This window comes from Carassius carassius, chromosome 9 (assembly GCF_963082965.1).
Source record: "Carassius carassius chromosome 9, fCarCar2.1, whole genome shotgun sequence".
Taxonomy (NCBI): domain Eukaryota; kingdom Metazoa; phylum Chordata; class Actinopteri; order Cypriniformes; family Cyprinidae; genus Carassius; species Carassius carassius.
Genome location: NC_081763.1, coordinates 1,397,501 through 1,420,000, shown reverse-complemented (window position 1 = coordinate 1,420,000; position 22,500 = coordinate 1,397,501). Strand labels below are relative to the sequence as shown.

Sequence of the window (22,500 nt, the reverse complement as noted above, 5' to 3'; positions counted from 1 at the left end):
ATTTTCACTAATTGTCCAATAATCTTGCAAAAAAAAAAAAAAAAGAGTCAATGCCCGATCTCAGAATGTAAGCAGGTTTGGGCCAGGTTAGTACTTTTGGATTTTTTCAGTAATTATCTAATAGGCCTGGTTAGTACTTTTGGGAATACCAGGTGCTGTAAGCTTTTGGGTTTCCTTCCCTACTTATATAATGCACTGGAAATTATAGTGGCTGATCTTTTAATAGCCCTCTCTTTGCAGCCTCCTTCACTTATGGCCATACCATCCTGGCTATGCCTGATCTGAACTGATCTCCAAATCTAAGCAGGTTTGGGCCAGGTTAGTACTTTTGGATTTTTTCAGTAATTATCTAATAGGCCTGGTTAGTACTTTTGGAAATTTTTACTAATTGTCCAATAATCTTGCAAAAAAAAAAAAACAGAGTCAATGCCCGATCTCAGAATGTAAGCAGGTTTGGGCCAGGTTAGTACTTTTGGATTTTTTCAGTAATTATCTAATAGGCCTGGTTAGTACTTTTGGAAATTTTCACTAATTGTCCAATAATCTTGCAAAAAAAAAAAAAAAAAAGAGTCAATGCCCGATCTCAGAATGTAAGCAGGTTTGGGCCAGGTTAGTACTTTTGGATTTTTTCAGTAATTATCTAATAGGCCTGGTTAGTACTTTTGGAAATGTTCACTAATTGTCCAATAATCTTGCAAAAAAAAAAAAAAAAGAGTCAATGCCCGATCTCAGAATGTAAGCAGGTTTGGGCCAGGTTAGTACTTTTGGGAATTTTCACTAATTGTCCAATAATCTTGCAAAAAAAAAAAAAAGAGTCAATGCCCGATCTCAGAATGTAAGCAGGTTTGGGCCAGGTTAGTACTTTTGGATTTTTTCAGTAATTATCTAATAGGCCTGGTTAGTACTTTTGGAAATTTTCACTAATTGTCCAATAATCTTGCAAAAAAAAAAAAAAAGAGTCAATGCCCGATCTCAGAATGTAAGCAGGTTTGGGCCAGGTTAGTACTTTTGGGAATTTTCACTAATTGTCCAATAATCTTGCAAAAAAAAAAAAAAGAGTCAATGCCCGATCTCAGAATGTAAGCAGGTTTGGGCCAGGTTAGTACTTTTGGATTTTTTTCAGTAATTATCTAATAGGCCTGGTTAGTACTTTTGGAAATTTTCACTTATTGTCCAATAATCTTGAAAAAAAAAAAAGAGTCAATGCCTGATCTCAGAATGTAAGCAGGTTTGGGCCAGGTTAGTACTTTTGGATTTTTTCAGTAATTATCTAATAGGCCTGGTTAGTACTTTTGGAAATTTTCACTAATTGTCCAATAATCTTGCAAAAAAAAAAAACAGAGTCAATGGCCGACCTCAGAATGTTAGCAGGTTTGTGCCAGGTTAGTACTTTTGGATTTTTTCAGTAATTATCTAATAGGCCTGGTTAGTACTTTTGGAAATTTTCACTAATTGTCCAATAATCTTGCAAAAAAAAAAAAAAAAAGAGTCAATGCCCGATCTCAGAATGTAAGCAGGTTTGGGCCAGGTTAGTACTTTTGGATTTTTTCAGTAATTATCTAATAGGCCTGGTTAGTACTTTTGGGAATACCAGGTGCTGTAAGCTTTTGGGTTTCCTTCCCTACTTATATAATGCACTGGAAATTATAGTGGCTGATCTTTTAATAGCCCTCTCTTTGCAGCCTCCTTCACTTATGGCCATACCATCCTGGCTATGCCTGATCTGAACTGATCTCCAAATCTAAGCAGGTTTGGGCCAGGTTAGTACTTTTGGATTTTTTCAGTAATTATCTAATAGGCCTGGTTAGTACTTTTGGAAATTTTTACTAATTGTCCAATAATCTTGCAAAAAAAAAAACACAGAGTCAATGCCCGATCTCAGAATGTAAGCAGGTTTGGGCCAGGTTAGTACTTTTGGATTTTTTCAGTAATTATCTAATAGGCCTGGTTAGTACTTTTGGAAATTTTCACTAATTGTCCAATAATCTTGCAAAAAAAAAAAAAAAAGAGTCAATGCCCGATCTCAGAATGTAAGCAGGTTTGGGTCAGGTTAGTACTTTTGGATTTTTTCAGTAATTATCTAATAGGCCTGGTTAGTACTTTTGGGAATACCAGGTGCTGTAAGCTTTTGGGTTTCCTTCCCTACTTATATAATGCACTGGAAATTATAGTGGCTGATCTTTTAATAGCCCTCTCTTTGCAGCCTCCTTCACTTATGGCCATACCATCCTGGCTATGCCTGATCTGAACTGATCTCCAAATCTAAGCAGGTTTGGGCCAGGTTAGTACTTTTGGATTTTTTCAGTAATTATCTAATAGGCCTGGTTAGTACTTTTGGAAATTTTTACTAATTGTCCAATAATCTTGCAAAAAAAAAAAAAACAGAGTCAATGCCCGATCTCAGAATGTAAGCAGGTTTGGGCCAGGTTAGTACTTTTGGATTTTTTCAGTAATTATCTAATAGGCCTGGTTAGTACTTTTGGAAATGTTCACTAATTGTCCAATAATCTTGCAAAAAAAAAAAAAAAGAGTCAATGCCCGATCTCAGAATGTAAGCAGGTTTGGGCCAGGTTAGTACTTTTGGGAATTTTCACTAATTGTCCAATAATCTTGCAAAAAAAAAAAAAAAGAGTCAATGCCCGATCTCAGAATGTAAGCAGGTTTGGGCCAGGTTAGTACTTTTGGATTTTTTCAGTAATTATCTAATAGGCCTGGTTAGTACTTTTGGAAATTTTCACTAATTGTCCAATAATCTTGCAAAAAAAAAAAAAAAAGAGTCAATGCCCGATCTCAGAATGTAAGCAGGTTTGGGCCAGGTTAGTACTTTTGGATTTTTTTTAGTAATTATCTAATAGCCCTGGTTAGTACTTTTGGGAATACCAGGTGCTGTAAGCTTTTGGGTTTCCTTCCCTACTTATATAATGCACTGGCGATTATAGTGGCTGATCTTTAAATAGCCCTCTCTTTGCAGCCTCCTTCGCTTACGGCCATAGCAACCTGGCTATGCCCGATCTCGTCTGATCTCGGAAGCTAAGCAGGTTTGGGCCTGGTTAGTACTTGGATGGGAGACCGCCTGGGAATACCAGGTGTTGTAAGCTTTTGGGTTTCCTTCCCTACTTATATAAAGCACTGGCGATTATAGTGGTTGATCTTTAAATAGCCCTCTCTTTGCAGCCTCCTTCGCTTATGGCCATACCATCCTGGCTATGCCCGATCTCAACTGATCTCCAAATCTAAGCAGTTTTGGGCCAGGTTAGTACTTTTGGATTTTTTCAGTAATTATCTAATAGGCCTGGTTAGTACTTTTGGAAATTTTCACTAATTGTCCAATAATCTTGCAAAAAAAAAAAAAAAGAGTCAATGCCCGATCTCAGAATGTAAGCAGGTTTGGGCCAGGTTAGTACTTTTGGATTTTTTCAGTAATTATCTAATAGGCCTGGTTAGTACTTTAGGAAATTTTTACTAATTGTCCAATAATCTTGCAAAAAAAATAAAAATAAATAAAAGAGTCAATGCCCGATCTCAGAATGTAAGCAGGTTTGGGCCAGGTTAGTACTTTTGGATTTTTTCAAAAAGTACTAACCTTCGCTTATGGTCATACCATCCTGGCTATGCCTGATCTCAACTGATCTCCAAATCTAAGCAGGTTTGGGCCAGGTTAGTACTTTTGGATTTTTACAGTAATTATCTAATAGGCCTGGTTAGTACTTTTGGAAATTTTCACTAATTGTCCAATAATCTTGCAAAAAAAAAAAAAAAAAAGAGTCAATGCCCGATCTCAGAATGTAAGCAGGTTTGGGCCAGGTTAGTACTTTTGGATTTTTTCAGTAATTATCTAATAGGCCTGATTAGTACTTTTGGAAATTTTCACTAATTGTCCAATAATCTTGCAAAAAAAAAAAAAAAAGAGTCAATGCCCGATCTCAGAATGTAAGCAGGTTTGGGCCAGGTTAGTACTTTTGGATTTTTTCAGTAATTATCTAATAGGCCTGGTTAGTACTTTTGGGAATACCAGGTGCTGTAAGCTTTTGGGTTTCCTTCCCTACTTATATAATGCACTGGCGATTATAGTGGCTGATCTTTAAATAGCCCTCTCTTTGCAGCCTCCTTTGCTTACGGCCATACCACCCTGAGCACGCCCGAGTGGAAGCAGGAAGTGAGGTGGCAGCAGAAGGGAGAGAAAGGCTCTTCCAAACTTTTTTTTTCATTTAAGTTCTGGTTGATAAATTAGCAAAGTTAGTTTGAGATTAAAAGTTTTTTGTTTTTGACGGTGCTGCCCTGAGCAGAAGTTGCTGCTCAGGGGAAGGCAAAATGAGCAACCTGCTCACAATGGACGGATCTACTAATGTTGACAAGGACATGGCTAAAGACAAGGAACAAGGTCAAGGAATTGAAAAGGAGCAGCGGAGAGTGCAAAGAGGAGGATCAGGGGGAAGGGAGGAGAAGAATATGCAAGAGCGAGAAAAAGAGTATGCAAAGGAAGCAACAATGATTGTAAGCGTGGCAGAGGTGGATGGAGGGAAAGCAGAAGATGTGATAGTCGCTTTGATTGCAAAGGTAGGAGTGGCAAAAGTATTGGCTGTGAGGCCAAGATTGAATAAGGAATTTGAAATAACGTTGGAAAATGAGAGTTGTTGTGAAAGCCTAAAGGATGGTTTAATTATCAAAGGAGCCCGGTGTGAGGTGAGAAGTTTAAGCGCAAGAGAGTGTATCATCTCCTTTATGCATCTACCATGTTACATAACGGATGAAGAGATCAAAAGTAAGCTGAATATGTGGGGTGTCTCAGGTTAAGATCTGTCGTCTATGTATGGGTCCGGGGCATGTAATGAAAGACTGTCCCGAGTTCAGGTGCCGAGACTGCTGCGAGCTGGGACACTTCGCCAGAGAGTGTGATGCGGTGAGATGCCCTGACTGTAAGAAGGTGTTGGTGAAATGTGAGTGCTGGATGGGGGCTGAGGAGGATGAGGAAAACAACATGGAAACAGAGGAAACACACAGTGAAGAGGAGGAGCAAAGGGAAGAAAGGGAGCAAGATAAAGGGGAACAAGCTGGAAGGACAGTGGGGAATGAAGGCAGAAAAGAACAAGAGGACGAGAATCTGGCGGCGAAAGAAGATGAACAGGACGCTTTAGAGAGCCAGGAGGAACAGGACGAGAGGGAGGAAGAACAGAGGGGGGTCAACAAGCAAGTCGGAGAAAAGGGGACAACAAGAAGACGTCTGTTAAAGGTAGAACAAAACCATGAACAAGCCAAAAAAAGACATGTGATGATAACGGAAGCTGGGGATACTGAAGTAAAGGGAGCGGAGTGGGATCAAAATAGGTATGAGGCATTGTCGGAGAAGGTTGACGATGTGGAATGAGGAAGGAGGGGTGGATTCTCTTTTGTATGCTTTTGAGCATTGCAACCATTAATGTTCGTGGGTTATTGGATCAAGGGAAATTTGAAAGACTGAAAGAAGTTTGTAAGAGGGCAAATGTATTAATGATTCAAGAAACAAATTGGAGGGATGATGTAATGACTGGGTTCAAAAAGAGATGGAAAGGGGATGTTGTATGCAACCATGGAGATGGGAGAAAAGGGAGAGGAGTAGCAATCTTAATTAAAAAAGGGGTGTGTGAAGAGGTACGAGAAGTGTATAATGATGAAGAGGAGAAGTGTCTGGCGGTAGAAATAGAGGATGGTGGTGGGGGAAAAGTCATTTTATGTAATGTACATGCTCCTGTTGTGGAAAAGGAAAAGGTTGATTTCTTCAAGAAATTGAGGAATAGTATGGGAAAATGGAAGAGGTTTGTAATAATTGGAGATTTTAATACAGCTTTTAGCAAGATGGATTTAGCAGAGGGAATGGTCTTTAAATCAGATGGAGGGAGGAAAGAGCTGAAGAGTATAATGGAAGAAAATGATTTAGTGGATATATGGAGAATAAGAAATGAAGGTATCAGGGAATTCTCAAGAGAACAAGTGGTTAAAAAATGTATGTACGCAAGCAGAATAGATTTTGCAATATGTAAAAACGATTTTATGAATGTGGTGGAAAATATTTGTTATAAAAAAACGTCATTAAGTGATCATAAAGTTGTATGGGTGCGGATTGATTTGAGTGGAATGAAGAGAGGGCCAGGGTTATGGATTCTAAATACGGAATTTCTAAAGGAAACTAGTTTTAAAAAAAGGTGTGGAAGAAGTAATAAAGGAAGAGCTGAAAGATCAATTGTACAAAGAAGACAAACGAATATGGTGGGATAATGTTAAATATAGAATTGGGACCTATGCAAAAAACTTTGGTAAAATGATGAAGAGGGCAAGGAATTTTGAAGAAAAGAAAATAAGAAAGGAGTTGAAAGATACTCTGAATGAGGGAGGGGAAAATGTGGAAAGAATTTTAGTATTAGGGGAAAAGCTTAAAGGAGCATTTCACCCGTGGGAACATTGATCTTCATTGAAAGTGGGTCATATATGTAGTCGAAATCTATTAAAACTTTCGAATTTGGTGCCTTTTTGACCGAGTTATTACAGAAAGTAACTTTAGGGCTCATTTGTATGTAAAACCACAACTCCCACAATGCAACACATTTGCACAGCTCCACAAGCCACTCCCACTAATCCAGAACACCGCTGTTAGGCTGTTAGGCGATATTGTCTACAAGACATTGAGGACACAGTTAGCGATGTATGGTATTTACGTGCCACAGTAGTAAACAATGCCACAGTAAGCTTTTTGTGCATTAAAAAAGGTACTGCACAAACAGTTTACAGTTGACGTTACGTAACTTATTAACCGGGAATCATTTCGTGATAATAATGCTTGAAGAAATTGTGTACATTTCACGAAATGAATAAAAAATAAAATTGAAACACTTATTTTACAGTTAGACGTCCATTTGTGCAGGCTTCGGCTGGCGTTTCCAGTTTACCTTCGGAATTCTGAAGTATGTCTCCAGGACGCCTCTGTCCATATGCGGGGCGAAACTAGGATGGTTCACAACGCAAACATCCGTGTCCTTGTCTGCCTCAGACATTTCTTCGAGGAGAAATTGGCATCTTTCAAATTCTTGCAGCAGACGGACTCGAGCTCTGTGTCCGTAGGCGCACAACGAGAGCACAGCCACCACCAGTCCGCACCAGCTCGAGCACGCCCGGGCTCCTCGGACGCGACAGGCAGGTCTCCGGCCTCGGCTGCAGCCGCCGCCTCCTGTTCCTCCATCAGCCTCAGCTGCTCTGCGCTATATTGTGGCTAGTATAGATAGCCACCAACATCTGTTTCGAGCAACAGAAAATCCTCTTCTTCCGTATCATGAGTTGTTCCTCCAGCCATTCTCGTAAATCTGACTCCATAAGCGCTTGTTAGCTTAGCTACATAGCTTCCAAACAAGATGGCGGATTTTCATTTTCATTTCTGTAAGTTTAGTCCCACCCACTGATCTGTAATAGGCCTGTAGGGTGAGTGGGTCCCACCCCCTGGAATAATAATAAGCTAGTCTCTGTAGTCTCTACACTTTTCAATGAATTTTGACTTCCTGCTTATTATGACGCAAAATGACGATTTTTACGTCATAATAAGCAGGAAGTAAAACACTTAAATCCTTATTTCTCCCATCTCAGGGAAAAATAAAGGGAAAATCCATGATCATTATAATATATGATTGGGTTTCTAACAATACAAAGCTAAATGCAAATGGGTGAAGTGTCCCTTTAAGGAAATAGAAGAAAGACATTTTAGAGGGGAGGTGATAAGAAGCAGGGCAAAATATGAAGTAGAAGGGGAAAAATGTACAAAGTTTTTCTTTAATCTTGAAAAAAGTAGACAGAGAGAAGGAATGATTAAGGAGATCAAAAGAGAAAGTGGTGAGATGGTAAAAGAAACAGAAGAGGTTTTAAAAGAAATAACAGAATTTTATAAGAAGCTGTTTAGCAAAGAAAAAATTGAAAAAACAGAAAAAGAATTTTTGACTGGGAAAATTAAGAAAAAATTAGATGTGGATAATAAAAAAATGAGTGATGAGGGTATAAAAAAAGAAGAAATAGAATGTGCCATACTGCAATTGAATAATGGGAAAAGTCCTGGAAGAGATGGGCTGTCAGGGGAGTTCTACAAACATTTTAAGGAAGTGTTGACACCAATTTTAAAGGAAGTGTATGATGAGATATTTGAAAAGGAAGAAACAAGTCATTTAATGGGGATTGGGGTAATTAAATTAATTTTTAAGAAGAGAGGGGATAAGAATGATTTGAAGAACTACAGACCAATAACCATGCTAAATACAGACTATAAAATCTTAGCAAAGATATTAGCAAACCGCTTGAAGAAAATTCTACCAAGCATTATTGAAACAAACCAGGCATATGCTATCGAAGGCAGGGATATCACAGACACAGTGTGTAGTATAAGAGATGTAGTGAGCTATATGGTGGAGGGAAGGAAAAAGGGATATGTTATAAGTCTAGATTTAGAAAAAGCCTTTGACAGAGTCGAGCACGAATTCTTGTTTGCAATTCTTGAAAAGTTTGATTTTGGGCAGAATTTCATAAAATGGTTGAAGATTTTATACAAGGGGGCGAAAAGCCAAATAAAATGTAAAGGATTTTTAACTGGAGCTTTCAGTGTCTCAAGGTCTATAAGACAGGGCTGTCCTTTGTCAGCCCAATTATATAGTTTAGTGGCAGAATCCCTGGGGCTAGCAATAATGGGGGAAAAGGAAATCAAAGGAGTGGTTTTAAGAGATAATGAAGAATTACAAAAAGTATATCAATACGCAGATGACACAACACTGATAGTAAAGGATGTCAAAAGCGTTGAAAAAGCAATGGAAATATTGCAAAGGTACTGCAAAGGATCTGGGGCCAAAATTAACATAGAGAAAACAGTTTATATGAATATTGGAGATGGGGAGAACATTCAAAGCTTATTTCCTTTTAAAGAAGAAGAAGGCTTAAAGGTGTTAGGAATCAGGATAGGAAAAAATGAACGAGAAATGAGGGATGTGATGTGGGATGATGTGATTGGAAGGATGGAGAGAGTTTTAAACTTCTGGAAAATGAGGGAACTAACATTGAGGGGGAAGGTGTTAGTACTGAATGCCTTAATGTTATCGAAAATGTGGTATGTGTTGAGTGTTACACCGATGCCAAGGTGGATAAGTAAAAGAATAAAAGCGGCCGTTTTGAAATTTCTATGGGATTCAAAACCATCAAAGATAGCGTACGAGACAATAATAGATGTGAAAGATGGAGGGCTGGGTTTGCAGGATCCAGAATTAAAGAAAAAGAGTTTTAGAGTTAAAATAGTGAAAAAATTCTTGAGTGAAGAAAATCAGGCACAATGGCCAGAGTTAATGAATTTGTTTTTAAACAAATGTGGAAATATGAACATAGGAGCAGATATTTTATGGATGAAACTGAAGCAAAATATGATGTCCGGAATTCCAGAATTTTATGTAGAAGTATTGGAAGCATGGGGAGAATTCAAAATAAATGTGGGCATAACGCCTAGAAGAAGAAAGAAATGCTAAATCAACCTTTGTTCTTAAATGATAATGTTTTATATAAAGGAAAAGAACTGTATTTTAAACAGTGGATTAAGGCTGCATTTAAGAGAGTGAAGGATGTTCTATACGAAGTAAAAGAAGGATTTTTTCCATTCCAAGCAATTGTGGATGAGGTGAAAGAGGTGGAGGATGATGTAAATGTGAAAATTTTGGAAAAACAATATGAACAGGTAAAGGAAGCAATTCCTAGGCAATGGATAAGGATGATTGAGGGAGAAAATGGAAATGAAGGGGACAAGATGAAGGTAGTTATAAAAGAGAAGGGAGAAGAAGTTTCTCTTAATCAAAGTTCAGTGAAAAAGTTTTATGTGTTTTTCAGGAGCTTGGTGTTTAAGGAGCCGGTGGCTGTTAAATTTTGGGAAAAAGTGTTTAACGATTTTGATAAGAGGATGTTATGGAAAAATCTGGGAAAATGGTACATGGATGCGAGAATGGAAAACTTAGAGTTTTGTATAAGACATAACATAATATTTTCAGAGCTAAAGCTGTACAAAATGGGATTAACCGAAAATGCCATGTGTAAAGTGTGTTTGATAAAAGAGGAAGGAATTTTGCATATATTTCTGTCATATACGGAGTCACAAGCTTTTAAACTGAAAATGAAAAATTTGGTAAAAGAATTGTTGGAGGATAAAGGGGACGAAATTGAGAATGAGCAAATATGGAGTTGCATGTTCTTATTTGGAGTTAATATAGATTGTGAAAAACGGAATGTGATAAATATATTCTTGACTGTTGGGAGGTTTATAATATGGCAGAGAAGGAATTTTGCAAGAAGGGAAAAGAAGAAGTTGGATTTGTGGTCTGGTTTTAAAAGGAAATTGGAAGATTATATAAAGACATTAGAGGAGTACTTTAAGAGAGAGGGGAAGATGCAGATACTTGATAAGTTGATAGGGAAAGATAATCCATTTATTAAAAATACATTGAATGGATTAGAATTGAATTTAGAAAAGAGAGATGAGGTCTGATGAATATGTGAAGGTTGACAAAAGTGTATAAATTGAATGTATGTTTGTATATGAATGGAGGAAAAAATAATTAATAAAAAAAAAAAAAAAAAAAAAAAAAATCTCATCTGATCTCGGAAGCTAAGCAGGTTTGGGCCTGGTTAGTACTTTGATGGGAGACTGCCTGGGAATACCAGGTGCTGTAAGCTTTTGGGTTTCCTTCCCTACTTATATAAAGCACTGGCGATTATAGTGGCTGATCTTTAAATAGCCCTCTCTTTGCAGCCTCCTTCGCTTATGGCCATACCATCCTGGCTATGCCTGATCTCAACTGATCTCCAAATCTAAGCAGGTTTGGGCCAGGTTAGTACTTTTGGATTTTTTCAGTAATTATCTAATAGGCCTGGTTAGTACTTTTGGGAATACCAGGTGCTGTAAGCTTTTGGGTTTCCTTCCCTACTTATATGATGCACTGGCGATTATAGTGGCTGATCTTTAAATAGCCCTCTCTTTGCAGCCTCCTTCGCTTACGGCCATACCATCCTGGCTATGCCCGATCTCAACTGATCTCCAAATCTAAGCAGGTTTGGGCCTGGTTAGTACTTGGATGGGAGACCGCCTGGGAATACCAGGTGCTGTAAGCTTTTGGGTTTCCTTCCCTACTTATATAAAGCACTGGCGATTATAGTGGCTGATCTTTAAATAGCCCTCTCTTTGCAGCCTCCTTATCTTATGGCCATACCATCCTGGCTATGCCCGATCTCAACTGATCTCCAAATCTAAGCAGTTTTGGGCCAGGTTAGTACTTTTGGATTTTTTCAGTAATTATCTAATAGGCCTGGTTAGTACTTTTGGAAATTTTCACTAATTGTCCAATAATCTTGCAAAAAAAAAAAAAAAGAGTCAATGCCCGATCTCAGAATGTAAGCAGGTTTGGGCCAGGTTAGTACTTTTGGATTTTTTCAGTAATTATCTAATAGGCCTGGTTAGTACTTTAGGAAATTTTTACTAATTGTCCAATAATCTTGCAAAAAAAATAAAAATAAATAAAAGAGTCAATGCCCGATCTCAGAATGTAAGCAGGTTTGGGCCAGGTTAGTACTTTTGGATTTTTTCAAAAAGTACTAACCTTCGCTTATGGCCATACCATCCTGGCTATGCCTGATCTCAACTGATCTCCAAATCTAAGCAGGTTTGGGCCAGGTTAGTACTTTTGGATTTTTACAGTAATTATCTAATAGGCCTGGTTAGTACTTTTGGAAATTTTCACTAATTGTCCAATAATCTTGCAAAAAAAAAAAAAAAAAAGAGTCAATGCCCGATCTCAGAATGTAAGCAGGTTTGGGCCAGGTTAGTACTTTTGGATTTTTTCAGTAATTATCTAATAGGCCTGATTAGTACTTTTGGAAATTTTCACTAATTGTCCAATAATCTTGCAAAAAAAAAAAAAAAGAGTCAATGCCCGATCTCAGAATGTAAGCAGGTTTGGGCCAGGTTAGTACTTTTGGATTTTTTCAGTAATTATCTAATAGGCCTGGTTAGTACTTTTGGGAATACCAGGTGCTGTAAGCTTTTGGGTTTCCTTCCCTACTTATATAATGCACTGGCGATTATAGTGGCTGATCTTTAAATAGCCCTCTCTTTGCAGCCTCCTTTGCTTACGGCCATACCACCCTGAGCACGCCCGAGTGGAAGCAGGAAGTGAGGTGGCAGCAGAAGGGAGAGAAAGGCTCTTCCAAACTTTTTTTTTCATTTAAGTTCTGGTTGATAAATTAGCAAAGTTAGTTTGAGATTAAAAGTTTTTTGTTTTTGACGGTGCTGCCCTGAGCAGAAGTTGCTGCTCAGGGGAAGGCAAAATGAGCAACCTGCTCACAATGGACGGATCTACTAATGTTGACAAGGACATGGCTAAAGACAAGGAACAAGGTCAAGGAATTGAAAAGGAGCAGCGGAGAGTGCAAAGAGGAGGATCAGGGGGAAGGGAGGAGAAGAATATGCAAGAGCGAGAAAAAGAGTATGCAAAGGAAGCAACAATGATTGTAAGCGTGGCAGAGGTGGATGGAGGGAAAGCAGAAGATGTGATAGTCGCTTTGATTGCAAAGGTAGGAGTGGCAAAAGTATTGGCTGTGAGGCCAAGATTGAATAAGGAATTTGAAATAACGTTGGAAAATGAGAGTTGTTGTGAAAGCCTAAAGGATGGTTTAATTATCAAAGGAGCCCGGTGTGAGGTGAGAAGTTTAAGCGCAAGAGAGTGTATCATCTCCTTTATGCATCTACCATGTTACATAACGGATGAAGAGATCAAAAGTAAGCTGAATATGTGGGGTGTCTCAGGTTAAGATCTGTCGTCTATGTATGGGTCCGGGGCATGTAATGAAAGACTGTCCCGAGTTCAGGTGCCGAGACTGCTGCGAGCTGGGACACTTCGCCAGAGAGTGTGATGCGGTGAGATGCCCTGACTGTAAGAAGGTGTTGGTGAAATGTGAGTGCTGGATGGGGGCTGAGGAGGATGAGGAAAACAACATGGAAACAGAGGAAACACACAGTGAAGAGGAGGAGCAAAGGGAAGAAAGGGAGCAAGATAAAGGGGAACAAGCTGGAAGGACAGTGGGGAATGAAGGCAGAAAAGAACAAGAGGACGAGAATCTGGCGGCGAAAGAAGATGAACAGGACGCTTTAGAGAGCCAGGAGGAACAGGACGAGAGGGAGGAAGAACAGAGGGGGGTCAACAAGCAAGTCGGAGAAAAGGGGACAACAAGAAGACGTCTGTTAAAGGTAGAACAAAACCATGAACAAGCCAAAAAAAGACATGTGATGATAACGGAAGCTGGGGATACTGAAGTAAAGGGAGCGGAGTGGGATCAAAATAGGTATGAGGCATTGTCGGAGAAGGTTGACGATGTGGAATGAGGAAGGAGGGGTGGATTCTCTTTTGTATGCTTTTGAGCATTGCAACCATTAATGTTCGTGGGTTATTGGATCAAGGGAAATTTGAAAGACTGAAAGAAGTTTGTAAGAGGGCAAATGTATTAATGATTCAAGAAACAAATTGGAGGGATGATGTAATGACTGGGTTCAAAAAGAGATGGAAAGGGGATGTTGTATGCAACCATGGAGATGGGAGAAAAGGGAGAGGAGTAGCAATCTTAATTAAAAAAGGGGTGTGTGAAGAGGTACGAGAAGTGTATAATGATGAAGAGGAGAAGTGTCTGGCGGTAGAAATAGAGGATGGTGGTGGGGGAAAAGTCATTTTATGTAATGTACATGCTCCTGTTGTGGAAAAGGAAAAGGTTGATTTCTTCAAGAAATTGAGGAATAGTATGGGAAAATGGAAGAGGTTTGTAATAATTGGAGATTTTAATACAGCTTTTAGCAAGATGGATTTAGCAGAGGGAATGGTCTTTAAATCAGATGGAGGGAGGAAAGAGCTGAAGAGTATAATGGAAGAAAATGATTTAGTGGATATATGGAGAATAAGAAATGAAGGTATCAGGGAATTCTCAAGAGAACAAGTGGTTAAAAAATGTATGTACGCAAGCAGAATAGATTTTGCAATATGTAAAAACGATTTTATGAATGTGGTGGAAAATATTTGTTATAAAAAAACGTCATTAAGTGATCATAAAGTTGTATGGGTGCGGATTGATTTGAGTGGAATGAAGAGAGGGCCAGGGTTATGGATTCTAAATACGGAATTTCTAAAGGAAACTAGTTTTAAAAAAAGGTGTGGAAGAAGTAATAAAGGAAGAGCTGAAAGATCAATTGTACAAAGAAGACAAACGAATATGGTGGGATAATGTTAAATATAGAATTGGGACCTATGCAAAAAACTTTGGTAAAATGATGAAGAGGGCAAGGAATTTTGAAGAAAAGAAAATAAGAAAGGAGTTGAAAGATACTCTGAATGAGGGAGGGGAAAATGTGGAAAGAATTTTAGTATTAGGGGAAAAGCTTAAAGGAGCATTTCACCCGTGGGAACATTGATCTTCATTGAAAGTGGGTCATATATGTAGTCGAAATCTATTAAAACTTTCGAATTTGGTGCCTTTTTGACCGAGTTATTACAGAAAGTAACTTTAGGGCTCATTTGTATGTAAAACCACAACTCCCACAATGCAACACATTTGCACAGCTCCACAAGCCACTCCCACTAATCCAGAACACCGCTGTTAGGCTGTTAGGCGATATTGTCTACAAGACATTGAGGACACAGTTAGCGATGTATGGTATTTACGTGCCACAGTAGTAAACAATGCCACAGTAAGCTTTTTGTGCATTAAAAAAGGTACTGCACAAACAGTTTACAGTTGACGTTACGTAACTTATTAACCGGGAATCATTTCGTGATAATAATGCTTGAAGAAATTGTGTACATTTCACGAAATGAATAAAAAATAAAATTGAAACACTTATTTTACAGTTAGACGTCCATTTGTGCAGGCTTCGGCTGGCGTTTCCAGTTTACCTTCGGAATTCTGAAGTATGTCTCCAGGACGCCTCTGTCCATATGCGGGGCGAAACTAGGATGGTTCACAACGCAAACATCCGTGTCCTTGTCTGCCTCAGACATTTCTTCGAGGAGAAATTGGCATCTTTCAAATTCTTGCAGCAGACGGACTCGAGCTCTGTGTCCGTAGGCGCACAACGAGAGCACAGCCACCACCAGTCCGCACCAGCTCGAGCACGCCCGGGCTCCTCGGACGCGACAGGCAGGTCTCCGGCCTCGGCTGCAGCCGCCGCCTCCTGTTCCTCCATCAGCCTCAGCTGCTCTGCGCTATATTGTGGCTAGTATAGATAGCCACCAACATCTGTTTCGAGCAACAGAAAATCCTCTTCTTCCGTATCATGAGTTGTTCCTCCAGCCATTCTCGTAAATCTGACTCCATAAGCGCTTGTTAGCTTAGCTACATAGCTTCCAAACAAGATGGCGGATTTTCATTTTCGTTTCTGTAAGTTTAGTCCCACCCACTGATCTGTAATAGGCCTGTAGGGTGAGTGGGTCCCACCCCCTGGAATAATAATAAGCTAGTCTCTGTAGTCTCTACACTTTTCAATGAATTTTGACTTCCTGCTTATTATGACGCAAAATGACGATTTTTACGTCATAATAAGCAGGAAGTAAAACACTTAAATCCTTATTTCTCCCATCTCAGGGAAAAATAAAGGGAAAATCCATGATCATTATAATATATGATTGGGTTTCTAACAATACAAAGCTAAATGCAAATGGGTGAAGTGTCCCTTTAAGGAAATAGAAGAAACACATTTTAGAGGGGAGGTGATAAGAAGCAGGGCAAAATATGAAGTAGAAGGGGAAAAATGTACAAAGTTTTTCTTTAATCTTGAAAAAAGTAGACAGAGAGAAGGAATGATTAAGGAGATCAAAAGAGAAAGTGGTGAGATGGTAAAAGAAACAGAAGAGGTTTTAAAAGAAATAACAGAATTTTATAAGAAGCTGTTTAGCAAAGAAAAAATTGAAAAAACAGAAAAAGAATTTTTGATTGGGAAAATTAAGAAAAAATTAGATGTGGATAATAAAAAAATGAGTGATGAGGGTATAAAAAAAGAAGAAATAGAATGTGCCATACTGCAATTGAATAATGGGAAAAGTCCTGGAAGAGATGGGCTGTCAGGGGAGTTCTACAAACATTTTAAGGAAGTGTTGACACCAATTTTAAAGGAAGTGTATGATGAGATATTTGAAAAGGAAGAAACAAGTCATTTAATGGGGATTGGGGTAATTAAATTAATTTTTAAGAAGAGAGGGGATAAGAATGATTTGAAGAACTACAGGCCAATAACCATGCTAAATACAGACTATAAAATCTTAGCAAAGATATTAGCAAACCGCTTGAAGAAAATTCTACCAAGCATTATTGAAACAAACCAGGCATATGCTATCGAAGGCAGGGATATCACAGACACAGTGTGTAGTATAAGAGATGTAGTGAGCTATATGGTGGAGGGAAGGAAAAAGGGATATGTTATAAGTCTAGATTTAGAAAAAGCCTTTGACAGAGTCGAGCACGAATTCTTGTTTGCAATTCTTGAAAAGTTTGATTTTGGGCAGAATTTCATAAAATGGTTGAAGATTTTATACAAGGGGGCGAAAAGCCAAATAAAATGTAAAGGATTTTTAACTGGAGCTTTCAGTGTCTCAAGGTCTATAAGACAGGGCTGTCCTTTGTCAGCCCAATTATATAGTTTAGTGGCAGAATCCCTGGGGCTAGCAATAATGGGGGAAAAGGAAATCAAAGGAGTGGTTTTAAGAGATAATGAAGAATTACAAAAAGTATATCAATACGCAGATGACACAACACTGATAGTAAAGGATGTCAAAAGCGTTGAAAAAGCAATGGAAATATTGCAAAGGTACTGCAAAGGATCTGGGGCCAAAATTAACATAGAGAAAACAGTTTATATGAATATTGGAGATGGGGAGAACATTCAAAGCTTATTTCCTTTTAAAGAAGAAGAAGGCTTAAAGGTGTTAGGAATCAGGATAGGAAAAAATGAACGAGAAATGAGGGATGTGATGTGGGATGATGTGATTGGAAGGATGGAGAGAGTTTTAAACTTCTGGAAAATGAGGGAACTAACATTGAGGGGGAAGGTGTTAGTACTGAATGCCTTAATGTTATCGAAAATGTGGTATGTGTTGAGTGTTACACCGATGCCAAGGTGGATAAGTAAAAGAATAAAAGCGGCCGTTTTGAAATTTCTATGGGATTCAAAACCATCAAAGATAGCGTACGAGACAATAATAGATGTGAAAGATGGAGGGCTGGGTTTGCAGGATCCAGAATTAAAGAAAAAGAGTTTTAGAGTTAAAATAGTGAAAAAATTCTTGAGTGAAGAAAATCAGGCACAATGGCCAGAGTTAATGAATTTGTTTTTAAACAAATGTGGAAATATGAACATAGGAGCAGATATTTTATGGATGAAACTGAAGCAAAATATGATGTCCGGAATTCCAGAATTTTATGTAGAAGTATTGGAAGCATGGGGAGAATTCAAAATAAATGTGGGCATAACGCCTAGAAGAAGAAAGAAATGCTAAATCAACCTTTGTTCTTAAATGATAATGTTTTATATAAAGGAAAAGAACTGTATTTTAAACAGTGGATTAAGGCTGCATTTAAGAGAGTGAAGGATGTTCTATACGAAGTAAAAGAAGGATTTTTTCCATTCCAAGCAATTGTGGATGAGGTGAAAGAGGTGGAGGATGATGTAAATGTGAAAATTTTGGAAAAACAATATGAACAGGTAAAGGAAGCAATTCCTAGGCAATGGATAAGGATGATTGAGGGAGAAAATGGAAATGAAGGGGACAAGATGAAGGTAGTTATAAAAGAGAAGGGAGAAGAAGTTTCTCTTAATCAAAGTTCAGTGAAAAAGTTTTATGTGTTTTTCAGGAGCTTGGTGTTTAAGGAGCCGGTGGCTGTTAAATTTTGGGAAAAAGTGTTTAACGATTTTGATAAGAGGATGTTATGGAAAAATCTGGGAAAATGGTACATGGATGCGAGAATGGAAAACTTAGAGTTTTGTATAAGACATAACATAATATTTTCAGAGCTAAAGCTGTACAAAATGGGATTAACCGAAAATGCCATGTGTAAAGTGTGTTTGATAAAAGAGGAAGGAATTTTGCATATATTTCTGTCATATACGTAGTCACAAGCTTTTAAACTGAAAATGAAAAATTTGGTAAAAGAATTGTTGGAGGATAAAGGGGACGAAATTGAGAATGAGCAAATATGGAGTTGCATGTTCTTATTTGGAGTTAATATAGATTGTGAAAAACGGAATGTGATAAATATATTCTTGACTGTTGGGAGGTTTATAATATGGCAGAGAAGGAATTTTGCAAGAAGGGAAAAGAAGAAGTTGGATTTGTGGTCTGGTTTTAAAAGGAAATTGGAAGATTATATAAAGACATTAGAGGAGTACTTTAAGAGAGAGGGGAAGATGCAGATACTTGATAAGTTGATAGGGAAAGATAATCCATTTATTAAAAATACATTGAATGGATTAGAATTGAATTTAGAAAAGAGAGATGAGGTCTGATGAATATGTGAAGGTTGACAAAAGTGTATAAATTGAATGTATGTTTGTATATGAATGGAGGAAAAAATAATTAATAAAAAAAAAAAAAAAAAAAAAAAAATCTCATCTGATCTCGGAAGCTAAGCAGGTTTGGGCCTGGTTAGTACTTTGATGGGAGACTGCCTGGGAATACCAGGTGCTGTAAGCTTTTGGGTTTCCTTCCCTACTTATATAAAGCACTGGCGATTATAGTGGCTGATCTTTAAATAGCCCTCTCTTTGCAGCCTCCTTCGCTTATGGCCATACCATCCTGGCTATGCCTGATCTCAACTGATCTCCAAATCTAAGCAGGTTTGGGCCAGGTTAGTACTTTTGGATTTTTTCAGTAATTATCTAATAGGCCTGGTTAGTACTTTTGGGAATACCAGGTGCTGTAAGCTTTTGGGTTTCCTTCCCTACTTATATAATGCACTGGCGATTATAGTGGCTGATCTTTAAATAGCCCTCTCTTTGCAGCCTCCTTCGCTTACGGCCATACCATCCTGGCTATGCCCGATCTCAACTGATCTCCAAATCTAAGCAGGTTTGGGCCTGGTTAGTACTTGGATGGGAGACCGCCTGGGAATACCAGGTGCTGTAAGCTTTTGGGTTTCCTTCCCTACTTATATAAAGCACTGGCGATTATAGTGGCTGATCTTTAAATAGCCCTCTCTTTGCAGCCTCCTTATCTTATGGCCATACCATCCTGGCTATGCCCGATCTCAACTGATCTCCAAATCAAAGCAGGTTTGGGCCAGGTTAGTACTTTTGGATTTTTTCAGTAATTATCTAATAGGCCTGGTTAGTACTTTTGGAAATTTTCACTAATTGTCCAATAATCTTGCAAAAAAAAAAAAAATAGAGTCAATGCCCGATCTCAGAATGTAAGCAGGTTTGGGCCAGGTTAGTACTTTTGGATTTTTTCAGTAATTATCTAATAGGCCTGGTTAGTACTTTTGGAATAATAATTTCCAATTATCTTGCAAAAAAAAAAAAAAAAAAGAGTCAATGCCCGATATCAGAATGTAAGCAGGTTAGGGCCAGGTTAGTACTTTTGGATTTTTTCAGTAATTATCTAATACGCCTGGTTAGTACTTTTGGAAATTTTCACTAATTGTCCAATAATCTTGCAATAAAAAAAAAAAAAGAGCCAATGCCCGATCTCAGAATGTAAGCAGGTTTGGGCCAGGTTAGTACTTTTGGATTTTTTCAGTAATTACCTAATAGGCCTGGTTAGTACTTTTGGAAATTTTCACTAATTGTCCAATAATCTTGCAAAAAAAAAAAAAAAAGAGTCAATGCCCGATCTTAGAACGTAAGCAGGTTTGGGCCAGGTTAGTACTTTTGGATTTTTTCAGTAATTATCTAATAGGCCTGGATAGTACTTTTGGGAATACCAGGTGCTGTAAGCTTTTGGGTTTTCTTTCCCTACTTATATAATGCACTGGCGATTATAGTGGCTGATCTTTAAATAGCCCTCTCTTTGCAGCCTCCTTCGCTTACGGCCATACCAACCTGGCTATGCCTGATCTCGTCTGATCTCGGAAGCTAAGCAAGTTTGGCCTGGTTAGTACTTGGATGGGAGACCGCCTGGGAATACCAGGTGCTGTAAGTTTTGGGTTTCCTTCCCTACTTATATAATGCACTGGCGATTATAGTGGCTGATCTTTAAATAGCCCTCTCTTTGCAGCCTCCTTCGCTTACGGCCATACCAACCTGGCTATGCCTGATCTCGTCTGATCTCGGAAGCTAAGCAAGTTTGGCCTGGTTAGTACTTGGATGGGAGACCGCCTGGGAATACCAGGTGCTGTAAGCTTTTGGGTTTCCTTCCCTACTTATATAAAGCACTGGCGATTATAGTGGCTGATCTTTAAATAGCCCTCTCTTTGCAGCCTCCTTCGCTTATGGCCATACCATCCTGGCTATGCCCGATCTCAACTGATCTCCAAATCTAAGCAGGTTTGGGCCAGGTTAGTACTTTTGGATTTTTTCAGTAATTATCTAATAGGCCTGGTTAGTACTTTTGGGAATTTTCACTAATTGTCCAATAATCTTGCAAAAAAAAGAGTCAATGCCCGATCTCAGAATGTAAGCAGGTTTGGGCCGGGTTAGTACTTTTGGATTTTTTCAGTAATTATCTAATAGGCCTGGTTAGTACTTTTGGAAATTTTCACTAATTGTCCAATAATCTTGCAAAAAAAAAAGTCAATGCCCGATCTCAGAATGTAAGCAGGTTTGGGCCAGGTTAGTACTTTTGGATTTTTTCAGTAATTATCTAATAGGCCTGGTTAGTACTTTTGGGAATACCAGGTGCTGTAAGCTCTTGGGTTTCCTTCCCTACTTATTTAATGCACTGGCGATTATAGTGGCTGATCTTTAAATAGCCCTCTCTTTGCAGCCTCCTTCGCTTACGGCCATACCAACCTGGCTATGCCCGATCTCGTCTGATCTCGGAAGCTAAGCAGGTTTGGGCCTGGTTAGTACTTGGATGGGAGACCGCCTGGGAATACCAGGTGCTGTAAGCTTTTGGGTTTCCTTCCCTACTTATATAAAGCACTGGCGATTATAGTGGCTGATCTTTAAATAGCCCTCTCTTTGCAGCCTCCTTCGCTTATGGACATACCATCCTGGCTATGCCCGATCTCAACTGATCTCCAAATCTAAGCAGGTTTGGGCCAGGTTAGTACTTTTGGATTTTTTCAGTAATTATCTAATAGGCCTGGTTAGTACTTTTGGAAATTTTCACTAATTGTCCAATAATCTTGCAAAAAAAAAAAAAAAAAAGAGTCAATGCCCGATCTCAGAATGTAAGCAGGTTTGGGCCAGGTTAGTACTTTTGGATTTTTTCAGTAATTATCTAATAGGCCTGGTTAGTACTTTTGGAAATTTTCAGTAATTATCTAATAGGCCTGGTTAGTACTTTTGGAAATTTTCACTAATTGTCCAATAATCTTGAAAAAAAAAAAGAGTCAATGCCCGATCTCAGAACGTAAGCAGGTTTGGGCCAGGTTAGTACTTTTGGATTTTTTCAGTAATTATCTAATAGGCCTGGTTAGTACTTTTGGGAATACCAAGTGCTGTAAGTTTTTGGGTTTCCTTCCCTACTTATTTAATGCACTGGCGATTATAGTGGCTGATCTTTAAATAGCCCTCTCTTTGCAGCCTCCTTCGCTTACGGCCATACCAACCTGGCTATGCCCGATCTCGTCTGATCTCGGAAGCTAAGCAGGTTTGGGCCTGGTTAGTACTTGGATGGGAGACCGCCTGGGAATACCAGGTGCTGTAATCTTTTGGGTTTCCTTCCCTACTTTTATAAAGCACTGGCGATTATAGTGGCTGATCTTTAAATAGCCCTCTCTTTGCAGCCTCCTTCGCTTATGGCCATACCATCCTGGCTATGCCCGATCTCAACTGATCTCCAAATCTAAGCAGGTTTGGGCCAGGTTAGTACTTTTGGATTTTTTCAGTAATTATCTAATAGGCCTGGTTAGTACTTTTGGAAATTTTCACTAATTGTCCAATAATCTTGCAAAAAAAAAAAAAAAAGAGTCAATTCCCGATCTCAGAATGTAAGCAGGTTTGGGCCAGGTTAGTACTTTTGGATTTTTTCAGTAATTATCTAATAGGCCTGGATAGTACTTTTGGGAATACCAGGTGCTGTAAGCTTTTGGGTTTCCTTCCCTACTTATATAATGCACTGGCGATTATAGTGGCTGATCTTTAAATAGCCCTCTCTTTGCAGCCTCCTTCGCTTATGGCCATACCATCCTGGCTATGCCCGATCTCAACTAATCTCCAAATCTAAGCAGGTTTGGGCCAGGTTAGTACTTTTGGATTTTTTCAGTAATTATCTAATAGGCCTGGTTAGTACTTTTGGAAATTTTCACTAATTGTCCAATAATCTTGCAAAAAAA

General features: G+C 38.6%; 6 non-coding genes and 1 pseudogene across 6 annotated transcripts; all 7 read left to right on the top strand.

Annotated features, from left to right (window-relative positions):
* Positions 1 to 2,979: 2,979 nt before the first annotated feature.
* On the top strand, positions 2,980 to 3,098 carry LOC132150307 (5S ribosomal RNA). Its single transcript, XR_009435544.1, has one exon. It is a non-coding gene; the product is annotated as a 5S ribosomal RNA (ribosomal RNA).
* A 7,928-nt stretch (positions 3,099 to 11,026) lies between these two features.
* Positions 11,027 to 11,145, top strand: LOC132150683 (5S ribosomal RNA). Its single transcript, XR_009435908.1, has one exon. It is a non-coding gene; the product is annotated as a 5S ribosomal RNA (ribosomal RNA).
* Positions 11,146 to 19,071: 7,926 nt separating this feature from the next.
* LOC132150682 (5S ribosomal RNA) lies at positions 19,072 to 19,190 on the top strand. Its single transcript, XR_009435907.1, has one exon. It is a non-coding gene; the product is annotated as a 5S ribosomal RNA (ribosomal RNA).
* Positions 19,191 to 20,083: 893 nt separating this feature from the next.
* LOC132150693 (5S ribosomal RNA) lies at positions 20,084 to 20,201 on the top strand (annotated as a pseudogene).
* Positions 20,202 to 20,284: 83 nt separating this feature from the next.
* On the top strand, positions 20,285 to 20,402 carry LOC132150660 (5S ribosomal RNA). Its single transcript, XR_009435886.1, has one exon. It is a non-coding gene; the product is annotated as a 5S ribosomal RNA (ribosomal RNA).
* Positions 20,403 to 20,992: 590 nt separating this feature from the next.
* Positions 20,993 to 21,111, top strand: LOC132150746 (5S ribosomal RNA). The gene has a single exon (XR_009435928.1). It is a non-coding gene; the product is annotated as a 5S ribosomal RNA (ribosomal RNA).
* Positions 21,112 to 21,756: 645 nt separating this feature from the next.
* LOC132151048 (5S ribosomal RNA) lies at positions 21,757 to 21,875 on the top strand. Its single transcript, XR_009436213.1, has one exon. It is a non-coding gene; the product is annotated as a 5S ribosomal RNA (ribosomal RNA).
* Positions 21,876 to 22,500: the final 625 nt, after the last annotated feature.